This window comes from Pomacea canaliculata, linkage group LG3 (genome assembly GCF_003073045.1).
Source record: "Pomacea canaliculata isolate SZHN2017 linkage group LG3, ASM307304v1, whole genome shotgun sequence".
NCBI classification, from domain to species: Eukaryota; Metazoa; Mollusca; class Gastropoda; order Architaenioglossa; family Ampullariidae; genus Pomacea; species Pomacea canaliculata.
In genome coordinates, this window is record NC_037592.1 from 6,804,255 (window position 1) to 6,817,446 (window position 13,192).

General features: G+C 41.9%; 1 protein-coding gene across 1 annotated transcript in view; it reads left to right on the top strand.

Annotated features, from left to right (window-relative positions):
• The first annotated feature begins 572 nt into the window (after positions 1–572).
• The window catches only part of LOC112560512, a 23,833-nt gene continuing 11,213 nt past the window's right edge, over positions 573–13,192 (top strand). Inside the window, exon 1 of the mRNA XM_025232418.1 lies at positions 573–678. The gene's annotated coding sequence lies outside the window, so the exon portion shown is untranslated. The remainder of the gene's footprint in view (positions 679–13,192) is intronic.

Here is a 13,192-nt window from a genome sequence, read left to right on the forward strand (position 1 = left end):
CCGGTTCCACTTGACGTGCACACAGAACTTGACAGAACTTGACAGCCAACCTTCTAAGTCGGTTAGTCGAATCTGTTATAGACCAGGGGTGGGCAAATTAATTGTCCCAAGGGGCCGCATCGAGAAATTGAATTGCTTAGAGGGCCGGACCTAATATAGTTAACTCAGTTTACCCAAACTGTATGTATAGTATACTATACTGGCGAGTGTGAGGCGGGCGGGCCGGTCACAGACACCTAGAGGCGGGCCGGATCCGGCCCGCGGGCCGGCCTTTGCCCAGGTCTGGTGTAGACTGCTTGCAACGTCTCTGTTGAAGCATCTGTAATCTCCATAATTATCTGTTCCATACAGATGACACATTACAGTTGTGTTAAAACAATAAGATGCATCGACTGGATGGAGACAGTGAGGCTGGCTGTCATGGGGTTCAGTTCTCGTCTCGACACGCTGTTTCCTCTGCATGTAGCATCTGTTGGAGTAATAAGGGTTGCCTTCAAACACTTCCCGATGGACATTTGATTGATTGATTGATTGAATTGACTTTGGATTGATTGATTGATTGATTTCAGTGAGGTCCATTCTGCTTCGTGCGAGGATGACTACAAACAACTGCACGGCTCCCATTTTCAAGGGTCGTCCGATCGTTTGTGGGAAAACCAGCATATTGGACATGTGCACGTGAGTTGATGAACCTGATCGAATGCGTCAAGGACCCATATAAAGTGATAATGTCTCCCATTTTTAATGCATAATAAGCTTATCAGCAGTTTTGAGTAAGAGACGTGTTTAGTCGCATCATATTCAATACTTTAAAGGTCGAGTGGGTAAACTATCTCTTCTGGTTACTGGTCGAACGTGGAAGCCAGTGTCAGAGGTCGAAGTCACAGCGTGAGCCCAATTGTCAGATACTGTGACCGATTCGAGTGTCACGCATCACAACAAATTCTCCTAGGTACATCCTTCATGAGCACAACAGCTATGAGATTTGCAATTTCACTGATAAAGCAACTAAGGTACAAGCAACTGTACAGTAAATCTTGCTGCATCGTTGCAGTCGTTATAAGTGATGGAGGTACATAAGTTGAGTACGGTTCTCTGGGGTAGGTCACGAACATCAATATTACCTCACACAGAACGTACATCTCTCTGTTCGCAGGCTTTACGAGGATACTCTGAAGTGCATCAACGAAACCATGACAGCATGCATTCGAATTCCTCATCAGCAGCAACATCACAAACTTGATGGGCAACCAGACGAGTTTTGTCGCCAGGTAAAGAATCTAAGGAAGCGCATCACGTGCATTGTGTGTCTTACAACACACTGAATAAAGCGCTATATTCATTTGTTGTTTGCTTGTGTTTATTTGTGTTGTTTGTGATTGTTTTTGCGTGAGACAGCACGATGTACCAACAACCACTTCTTCCTAAACACTTTAATACCATATGGCATGTGGATATATGTTTAATATGCGTTTGTCGACGTGTGCAGAGATCAAGTGCAAAGGAACGCATTACAGGATGCACGTATCTCTGCCGCACTCCATCGAGCTTTAACGAATGTGTGGTAAGGTTACCACTAGGAAGCTAGTGTATTGGTTTAGGGGACACTTTTGTGTTGTTTTGTTTTGTTTCTATTCTGTAGCAGTGGAGCACTAACGCCAGGTTTGTTTAAAAAAATGTATCACATGGACAAAACAAAACGAGATGTTAGTCTTAGGAACGTTAATCCAAGCCGTTTTGTCAACGCCAGAAAGGAAAATGGAGGAGGGGGATAATGTTAAATCCTCACTCATTAAACAGAATCTCTATCTTCTAACTCGAGCTTACCGACTGGCAGAGCGCGGGTACATTTACACTATTAACACCACTTACCATCCCTCGCCATTGTGAGTAAGCCAGACGTGTTGTTGCCCAAGCCTCTCATCTGAGCCCACCTGCATGCGAGTCCTAAGTCTCGTGTACTAAGCTCCTTAATGAGCCCGACATCCTGCCACCTGAAGGGTGAATAGGTCTTCAACAGGCTTGAGCTAATGTTCACCTGTCGGGTATGAAGGACGAAAGGGGAGGATCTCGGGTGTCGCCGTGCAGGTTGTCTCCATCCAGTACAAAATGGCCAGGGACATTTATCACGAAGACTGAGGATCAGATCACGTTGTGTCAGGGGAATGTTTTTATATGATGTGCATGATCCTGTTCTTGGCTTGCGTAAACATTTATTCCCTCGAATACTTACAGAGCTGAGCGAGTCGTGCAACATTGTTGATTCAGGCAGATGGACATATACTATACATAAAATCTGCAAACTGATATAGAAAGAATATGATGACTTCATGACATGAACATAATAACTAATCATTATTGTTCATCACTCGTCCGCTTTTTCCCCATCAATCTTTTTATATATAATAATATATGGATGCAGAATGTATTTTTACCTATTAAAGAAAAGTTTGCTCTTTAACACCATCTATCCCCATCAACCCTACACTTAACGTAAAATATTGCACTTAGATATTTTTATGTGATGTCCAGCTCGAAGAGAGAGACTTACCTGTTTCCTTAACCAGACAGGTGAATATGCAACAGAGACCCTCCGTACAGAGACGACCCTCCTTCCATATCACAATGTACGACGCCTACTGTTACAAAAAGGTATAGGCAATACGTTGAAAGATTATAGTTTCATTGACCTAACATGACATGACATGACAGGCATGCTAGGTTTAAAAAGGCAGGTATTAGGCATCTAAAACTCCCTCGTTTTAAGCAGTCCGCCTTTGGGAACCTGAGTAAAGGAGATCAATTCAAATCATAATGGGAAGCACGAGTTTAATACGATGCAGAGTTTGCTGCACCAACCCTTTACGAATTTTGTATTCAGCCACCTGTCGGCCAGGGTCAAGTGTGTTTAGTGGAGGTCATCGAACAATATTACTTCTGATACCAGCAACTCATCAGGCTCTGTTGATGTGTTCGCATTTTGTGGGTGATGAAACAACTTCTGGCCTGTCTCTTGCTGACGTACGAACACTCCTTCACACTCACACTCTCTCCACTTCACACTCACGCTCTACACACACACAAACAACCACACCTTTTTTCTGATGATTTGGTAAAAACCCACGCGATGGTCGTTATTTTTCATCTGGGTACGAGTATCCCTTTTTATTCTCGCTAACATATTACTCGCTACCCATTTAGAACGGAAATAATCAACAGTTCTACATGCATACGTTAATGGTCCTACAGAACCTCAGCCACACATGCGGGAGTTGAGGCGCCATATAACAGTATGTAAAAACAAATGTGACCACAACTTTTTAACCTCCTGCTTTAAAAGAAACATCAGAAAGTTCACATAGCCACTCTCAATTCTGTTTTGGCAGTGCGGGTGTCGCAAACTGCTGCAATGCATGGACCACCAAACTGCACCCAGGGACCTGTCACGTGGACAGCTGACTCCACTATGCGCGAATCATGTGCATCGGTATTTACCAAAAAAAAAAAAAAACAAGGCAAAAACCAACATTTCCCGACTCTTGAATATAGAAAAAATGCTGATAGGCAAATCACCAACACAAAGACGCCGTGCATCTCTGGTGCGTGCGTGTCAGAAAATGACTGGATGGGCATTTGATGAAAAACGAGATAGATGAGAGTGAATATAAAACGCCTCACTGTCAAAGCTTAATCTTCTGATGTTCCTCTCTAAACCGTGTCAACCGATCATCATGATCATCACGATTTTCTTTCGATCCAAGAAAACGGAACGTCATCGCAAACACGAGTCAATGTCAAGCCCTTCAGCACCTGCATGGGGGTCCTGAATCTGTTTCCAAATGTTACAGTGACACACCCTACTCATGATGGACGTGTACATCAAACATGTCTCAGCCCAACTCTGGTGCCCCTCGTAAGATGTTTTGTACAGCACATAGCAATTCGTGTGAGGGTTGCATGAAATAACAGACAGGTGTGGGTGTCTGTTATAATTCTTATTATTACTTTAAATGAAAGCAGACTTTGAGTTTGACAACTGAATCTAGATGGCAGTCCAGTGTACTCGAATAACTCTGCTCTCGTCAGAGGATGTGCACCAAATGCTGGCTTCTTCCTCATCTAATCCCCTGAAGGTTGTTTCAGACACATCTGTAGTGATACCTATTTACCTGTCTTAACAATGGAACCAAGATTTGTCTCTCTACTCTAGCAATGTGACGCGCCCGATGTGGAGCAGACTTACAACAACATTGCCTCCTCACTTTGCTCAGTGTGAGTACAAGGAAGAGAACTCTGTAGGTAGGCGGCCACAAGGAGGAACCCACCACTTTGCAGTCTTAGATGAGGGGAGGGGGAGCTCAACAACAGGTTGTGAGGAAATAGGATATGAAAAAGTCCCCAAAAGTGATGAGACATAATCATTTAAATCGCAGGACATCATCCCCCTTTTACATGTGAAAGCTCTGCACCTCTCATTGTGTGGCGTAAATGAGTGAGTATCATTAACTGAACGATTATCAGATTAATTGCTGTACCAAGAGAGAGAGAATATCTGTGCATGTCGAGAACCTACCTGATATCCGGGTACAGGTGAGGAATGTCCGGCTCTGGTCTGGGCCTGCCAAAGCAGCCGCCATTCGGAACTCAGAATTCAATAAAATCATGCAGCTTTCTTCATACAACATAAATTGATATTATGAATTATTTCTAACATATAACTTAGGACAAGCGATAACGTCTATACGAAAGACAGACGTACAAAGATCAGGCACAACTCTGTGTGGTACATTCACAAGCATCACTGGAGTTGTCGCCTTGTTAAAAGTCTGCCTCTGATTGGCAGTCCCCCTTATTATCAAATCAACATATTATTTATGTATTACAACCCCTCGCAAGTCAAAATACATAAACCAAAAACTAAAAAAGGTTTCATGACAAAGAATTATATTTTCTTCGAAAACAGCGAAAAAGTAACAAACACTCACCTCCTCATTGTCTGTTTCATTAACTCCAGCTCAGCCCAGAACGAACATATTTGTCTTTCGGATGTCCATATTTAGATCAAAACCCATACACACTTATTTAACACATTGTCAGAAAATCTTAATCCTTGCATCCTGCAATTTTTCATAGAATATGGTCTAGAGAAACAATATTCTCTTAGTTGTTTCGCTAGCCGAGTGCACCTAACGACAATCTGACTATTTAGCTCTAATTTACACTCGCATTATTCAACAACGTTCCTTTTCTTATTAAGTAGATGTCTCATTCTTGGGCTTAAATGAAAGGAATAAGACTAATCTTGACCTTTATGTCCCAACCTATTCATCCTAGACAATATCTTTTAAAATATATAAATTCACGCTAAATTGTCGGAAATCCATATGGATACAAAACATTGTAAACTGTTTTCTTCCTACGACCAAAAAATATTTGTAGCTATTGTAAATTAGCAAATATGCGCTTCCATCATATGCAGTACTCCATCAGACTTCTGACAAGGAAAAAAAATAAAATGCTCTTACACTTTCTACCGCTTATGTCATTTTCCCCATAAGTTGCATTAGAAACTAAGTAATACTACACTGGATTTTTTTACACTTCCACACATTCCTATATAATTGAGATCCTATCCTGATACACTCCTCGGCCTCTTCTCCCCTCATTTGCCATCTTTTCGCCTTCTCTCCTCTCCCTCCTCTTCGCCTTTTCCTTACTTCTTTATAACCACTCCAAAAAAGTCAATTACAGAGCTAGAAAACCCAGGTGTGAATTTTACTAAACTGGAAGTACTTCACTAGGTACCCGCCACTTGAGACGTCATATTTTACTTGTAACCTACAGCAAAAGCGAAACAGAAACAAAAACAAGAAAGAAATGTACCCTATTAATAATCTGATGAGTCTTTACATCCGTTTGAGGAACCAAAATCCCCATACAGAACTCTCTCACTTCTTATGTCTCTCTGCATCTGGCCATCATGACTGACGACTTCTAAACCCACTGGGTCGAACTCGAATTATCAGATTCCAAGATGAAAGCTTCTCTAGCTTTCTACCAAATATATCTTCTAAGCAAAGTGTTTCCAAATCTCGATTTTTTACTGGTCACATAATAATCTCGCTGCCTTCAAAAATTGGCTCTAGTGATACTAGAAAGTGTCTGCTTATGGCTCTCTGAAGTAAGAGGAATTTTTTTCTGTCGGTCCCTCATGAATCATACAATCGCGTCTGACTGAAGAATGACGATAAGGGCTCAGACATGGGGTGACTGCGAACAACAAATTACTGAAGGAGAGACAGGCAATGCAGCTGTCACATCATTGATAGCATGTTAGGAGGTCTCGTAGTTAACATAAACTCAAAATATGGTATGACTTGAGGAAAATCCACAATCTCCCTTAACCACATTCAAACCATTCTATTCACCATCCACTTTTACAACCGATTCATAGGAAATATACATATATATCTTTACGCACAGCCTAACTATACTAATATTATGTAGGTAATGTCGTTCAATCTTATACTTGCTCAAATACTTTGTCTTGAATCACACCTGCGAATAACTTTGTTTTACTTTTTTCTCAATAATATACACTATCACACAGAACAGCACCTAACGTCTAAATGAAAAAAAACCGCATCGCACACTATAAGACCAAGGTATTTCGAGCGGTGAGTCGCATGTGATTTGCGTCGAGCAGCTTCTGCCCGCCAGTCAGGAAACACGCGCATGAGAATAAGTACTAGTACGATATAACGGAACACATAAGGATGATTCCAACCTAGATCCCTATGCTTTGACTAACAACTCCCAATCCTTACAAGTCAAAACATAATATTATCCAAACCACTTAAATACGAATCTCCTAGAAAATATTTTCTCTTTATATGAAGTATTGATGAAACGTGCAAAGTTCTATTCTTTAGTGCATTCTCATCAGAACCGCCTAGTCCATAACCTGACCATCCAAACCTGTGCCACATATCGCTTAAAAAGTGTGCCTCGAGTCATGCGTGAATTCATAACTTCGAAAAAACTATGACAACACATTTCGCACCATGCCTGCATCCTGTAAATCAGTTGTGCTTTTACATTACCCTGTTATTCCACAGTCCTACAAAAGCACCAAGCAAAAAACGAGATAATAGTACATCAAAAACATAACCGGAAAAACATAAACACAAAAAAAACCAAACTAATCATATACAACACCAACAAAAACAACGAGCAACGCACGTAACACAGTTATGCACTCTAAATCGGAACCGACAAAAACTCTCGCGTTCTGTCCAAAGTTTATCATTTAACCTCATCTCGACCCACCATTCAACGCTATGACATTTCATCTGAAAAAAAAAAAATAAAGAAACCACTTCTGTTAATAACTCCCCATTTATCAGTATCACCGTGAGAACACTCTTCTGACGACACCGTGTAAAGTAAACACAGCACAATAAGAGCGTGATGCACGCTATTGATAAGGACCCAACCATGTCAAATTTCTAGTACGGTTTTTATCCTCTTTTTTTTATCCTCGTTTCTGTTTATTACCACCAAACCTTTCCACACATTTTGCGTCGTAAGTCCCTTCTTAAATATACTCATCTTGGCTCCCTTCCACGATGCAGTGCAAGAGCTGATATGCAAAAGAACAGCACTAAACAGAAACCATGATTATCGCTGTTCAGTAGTTAAATACCCCCATAATTTCGGCATCTAGTATTAATTGTATCATTCAACAGATGTGGTGTATAGACAAATTCAGTCTCGTCTGTGCAGTGTAAAAGCCGCTCGACCATCAAATTAAGAACTAAAATTTTACTCACCTTGTTTCAAAAATATTAATTCTGTTTCTCTCAATATTAAATTCGCAGTAAAGTTAACTTTCATAACAGCTGGCTGTCCTTGCTTTATATCATCTCACTACTGTGTGGTGTGGTAGATTAATTTTTGTCCGTCGATGCAAAGCGTTATGGCGAGTTTCGGAACCGCAATATACTCTTGTTACTCAGAACTCCATCGCTGAGGAGCCTCCACCTCAGCGCATCATTCCAGCCAGTCTGACTAAAGAATCCACAAGGTGCCACACCAGCTCCATTAAAAGTATTAACATGCTCCTAATACCCCCAAGACAGTGATTTCACATTACACCATGCTTCAAAACAGTATCACCTACAACTCTCTCGTGGATCTTATACTCTCTAAACATGCTCCTCCACCTCCTCTGCGAACTCCTGTAAGCAGACTACAGCGTTAAGCCTGATCCATCCTCGATATCCTCGCCATCTTAGATCCTCGTCGACATTCCCCTCACTAACTGAAATATTCTTGCTATCTCCAATATCTCCATAGACATACTGACAATGCTGGGTCGCTTTTCTGGCTCCAACCAACGGATCAGAAAAGTGTAAGCACATGCGCCTTATACATTAGTTTCCTTAGTCTGTAAAACCACCTTACCCTCCCGCAAAAACAAAAAAAAACATACGAAACCATAACTCCACACTCAACAACTATCTGACTAGACTAGCACATTAGTAGATTAAGCTACCATGTCAAAACTACTGTTGTTCCAGTTCTCGTTGAGTCTTTTCCCAAAACCAAGCACGGGAACCCATACGTTATGACAGATATCCACCAATAGAAAAATAATTGTAAATAATCTTCCCTCCCACTATTGACCAACAGAACCTCACCCGATCACATTCGAAAACAGATTGCTGTACATAGGACAGGTCCACCAGCCCAGAGATTCATATAGCATCCACAGACATCGCCTGTATATATTTCGGACACGAAAACTTCAAATAGCACAATGATCACTCAGTCGCCAACTGTCTGGCTAATCTGTGAGCCAACAAGATTCTTATCCCGAAAGCCATCCAAGTTCCTGATCACTTGAAATTTCATCTTCTCCTCCTACTTACAATTTCTCTCAAAAATGGCATGAGGTTAACGTGACAGGAAAAGTAAACCATGTCTCCTCGTATTGCCGTGGTCTGATATATGACCTTTAGTTCACTTCCCCAGCAGAAACCTAATGAAAGGAGCGATTAAGCATGTCTGCTCTCGGCGCTAGCCAGCGCTTAGTTAGCAGAAAATGCATACTGCATGCCAGTGAAGTAAAGGTACAGATTGTGAAAGACCGCGAAGATAGATCGTAGATGTGATGAGCGGATGCAATAAGGACCGCAAAATAAGTAACGACTGAATGGTGACAATACTAAAAGACCGCGAAAAGTGACCCAAAGCCTTGCGGTATCACTAATGGCAAAGAAGTGAGAACAGGCCAAGAGAGGGAGAAAAACTACTCGAGAGTAAAGCACGAGTACTTGCGGACACAAGAACAAGTGACTGTTGTTCGTGCCTTGCCCGATAGCAGCATGCCTCTGGTCATGCTAAGGCACTTCTCGAACCGGTGTCTCCTCGTCGCTTCTGCCTGAGTGCTGCCGACTGTTGTGCGTCACTGTCTCGACTCCCACGATCATCCAAAGCGAGCCACCCCCAAAGACCACCCTCTTGCACGGCTTTACAAATATCAAAGCGAGACAGAGCAGAGATGCATAGCATAGTGGCGGCAGATGAAGTGTGACAGGGGTCTGTCCAAGGATCCGTTACTAGTTGGACCATCTGACACGATCCCGTTGGCACCGGTCGTACCGCAGAACCCCAGCACGCATCGCCTGGCATCAGACAATATAATTTGTCCTCAGAAAACCACACTAGCATCGCATCGGTGCCCTGGTCTTCTGTTGTTGTTGAATGGCGCACTGTGGTGGGACCAAGGACCATGCCTAATCTCCGTGCTTACAAAAATTACCTTATCGCCGATTTTGTGGTCACCAAACGAGTAGCATGGGCAACAACGCCATTTCGCCCATTTCTTACGTCGTCAAGACCGTTTCTATGACTAAAAAGCCGAATGTTGGGATAGGTACTTTTATGCATTTCGAATTTAAATGAGTGCTCCTGTTTACTTCATGACGGCAGTGGACGGTAACTGTGGCGCGTCAGCGGCGTCAGAAAGACTCTGCAGCGCATAGACAAATCGAGGCCCGCTGAGGCTGCAAATCCAGTTGCAAAGCTGCGCCATGCAGCGTAACGACACAGGCTGTTCTCCAATCCTGCACAAACCCACACGACAGAAGACAGTTGCCAAAAACCTGGTCACAAGGGAAAGACCAGCGCAACCCACCCCTTCAGCCACCCCTAACCTATACCTGCTCCCATAACCCGGCACGCAACCAGCCCACTTTTTATCCCTCCTGCATACCTCCAATACATCTCTGACAGAATCGCAGACTGTCTTACTGCAACTGCTCAGACTTCCTCTCGGCAGCTTTGCTCATGCTCAAGATTTATTTAGGATTGGAATGATCTCTTGAACTTGTAAGGCACGAGCACGCCTTTGCCAGCTTAATGTGACAACGGGCTCCGCTTCCTTTTAACCCAGTCCTTACGGTTTCTCATCCAGGTCAGCAGTTCAGTTGTAAAGAGACGAACGAGTTCAGTCAATACTTGAGCTGAGTGTTTTATGCCATATCTTTCTCTACCACGCTTCTTGTAACTGCTTGCTGTATGATCACTGTATTTAACCACATCCAAGCAACACGAAGCACTTTCACGGTAAATTTTTTTGTTTTTTTCTAACTTCTGTTATTATTAACCATAGAGCAACTAACAGAAAGGGTTCTTAAAAAAATCTAATAAGATATCAACGTGAGGCCCTTGAATGTAGTGCGTTCATCGGCCTAGATTGACCTGTGTTACACTCATTATCGCCCTTCCGCTGATCCAAAAATGAAACCCGGCCCTTGACTGCATCTTCACCTGTAATTAGTGGACACAGAGAGTGGTATCAGTGCGTGTCTTTCTAGTTGCCTAGCCCGACAAAACTTGAACCTGTCCGCCTGGCTCAAGCCACGACTGAGGAGAGACCTTATAACGTACAAATTAAAAAATAATTAACTTTTTTTAAAGTCGTCCTTTCAGGTTCGTCAGAAAAGAAGGGGTTAAAGACAGGCAGTTCTTTCTCTTTTTTGGTAACAGTCTCGAACCGAATTCTATGAAGAGCTTTGTATCTGACAAAACATTTTAAAAACAAAATGTTTTATTTGACACCGATGGGTACAACAGCCTTTCAGCGCTGCGTTTCATGAGGGAATCACGATGACGATTAACGTGGGTTGGGCTTTAACACCTGGTTTGAGGGGGCAGGTCAATTTATTGAACTCAGATTTATGGATAGCTGATGTCTTATGAATATGTGGTCGCAAAAACTAAAAGCGTGGGAATTAAACGTTTATGTCAGTTGTTGGTAACACTCACGACGATGCCACATGGATCACCACACACACAACACCATAAGGCAATTTATATAAAACAAACCCCACATACAGTCAATCACTTGGATTTCCCTTAAAGCCAACGTTATACACAGACCAGAAAAATGAAAGGGGGGCGAAGAAAAAAAAAAAACGCATGAATATATTAAGTTCAAGAAAGGTAAAAAACAAAAAATAAAGCCAGGAAAGGAAAGACGAGAATAAAGGGAAAAAAAAATACCCTTAAAGTAAGAAAGAAAGGTAGGTCAATTGCACATAAACCTTAAGCTGAAACATAATACCACTGTTGATGTACGTTTAATTAAAAAAGTTATAGAGGACAAAGTGAAGAGGAAAGAAATTATGAAGGAAGAGATAAGCCCACGTGCAACAAAATACATTTGTTCCATTTGTTTTTTTGAAAGAAAGTCCTTAATGGAACCTTCTATGATGGCTGTCAGCTCATACATATTGTTTGTCACTATATCTGGACATTAAACTTGGTAATGAAGTCTATTTCTGTTGGAAAACAGCAGAACTCTCTCATCGCTACCTCTGAAAGGGACTGTCTATTCTCATTTATTTCCATTTGTCGCGTGGCACAAGCAGGGTTGGATTGCAACAGAGGGAGCTGTCGCTAAGATTCATTAAACCAACATAGCACTTGATCCACATTTTGAACCAGAGAACTCACCTCAAGGTGAGTCTTAGCAGGTTAAAGCTTTTCATTTTATTTCAGGACCATCTATGGCCGAGTGGGGGTCCGCCACTGGACAGGGTGGTTACAAAAAAAAATAAAGGTAGACGAAACAAAGGCCCGCACTTCGATTTGGTCTGGTCCTGGCCCTCTCGTTAATTGGACTCTAGTGGTGAGGCAGGAGGGTGGGGAAGTAACTTGCATGATACCTATAACTATAATACATTCCAGCCGAACTGTAAGGACGAGAAAGGGTCAGAGCAGGTCAGGCGTGAGAACTTCCATGCAGGCTAAAAAACCTCGCCTCGGTGAACGGAGTTTTTATTTCAGGTTCTTCAATTGCAGATTTGGCGTTTCAGGGCCACGGTAAGGTTGGTGTTCTAAAACACTTTCAACACAGACTGAGTGTAACTTTTGGAAAAGGATTCTGTAATTTATCTTTGCATATTTTATTTCTAAGAATTATTAAGACAAGAAACGTTTGAACCTATGTTGTCTAAACCAAAATTCATCCCTGGATGTTGGTGTTTCTAATGGTTTTTTGCTACTGTTACGAAAAAACCCATTCTCTCTCTTTGTGCGGGTTTTCTATTTTCGTCTTGAGAAATCTTTTGCAATTGCCTAATGCGCGGGTTTCAAGTTTTTATTTTCCATTTTTCTTCATCAGATCCTTATATTAGAAAGAGAAAAATTTTTTCTGGTTTTGGGGTTTTATGTCGCGCTCTGCTTGTCATTGCTGCCGGGCGGTCCTGTTACTGTGCATGGCACGCCTGAAGTCCAGGCGGAGACGCTAACCTTTGCCTGGATGAAACCCCTAGTTACCTGTGACTCGAGGGTAATAACCAATTCCAACAAAAGAGACCAGTAATTTCCAAAGATCTCGAACACTTTGTTCACATCACCATATTTGCGAAACCGGAATTAAACTAACCTACGTATAATTAATCAACAACAACCAAACACTCCATTCTAGTTCAATCCGTTCAAACCATAATATAATCGAAAGAATTCAACGTAATTGCTTAATCTCCAAGGCTACTATCTATTCTCATCTCAAATTTCTCGGTTAGATCTATCAACATACAACATTATCTTTTAACCACGTCAATCAAAAACTAAAGTAGTAAGTGTATTCCTTGTCTCTCGTTCTTCGAAGGCAAACAAT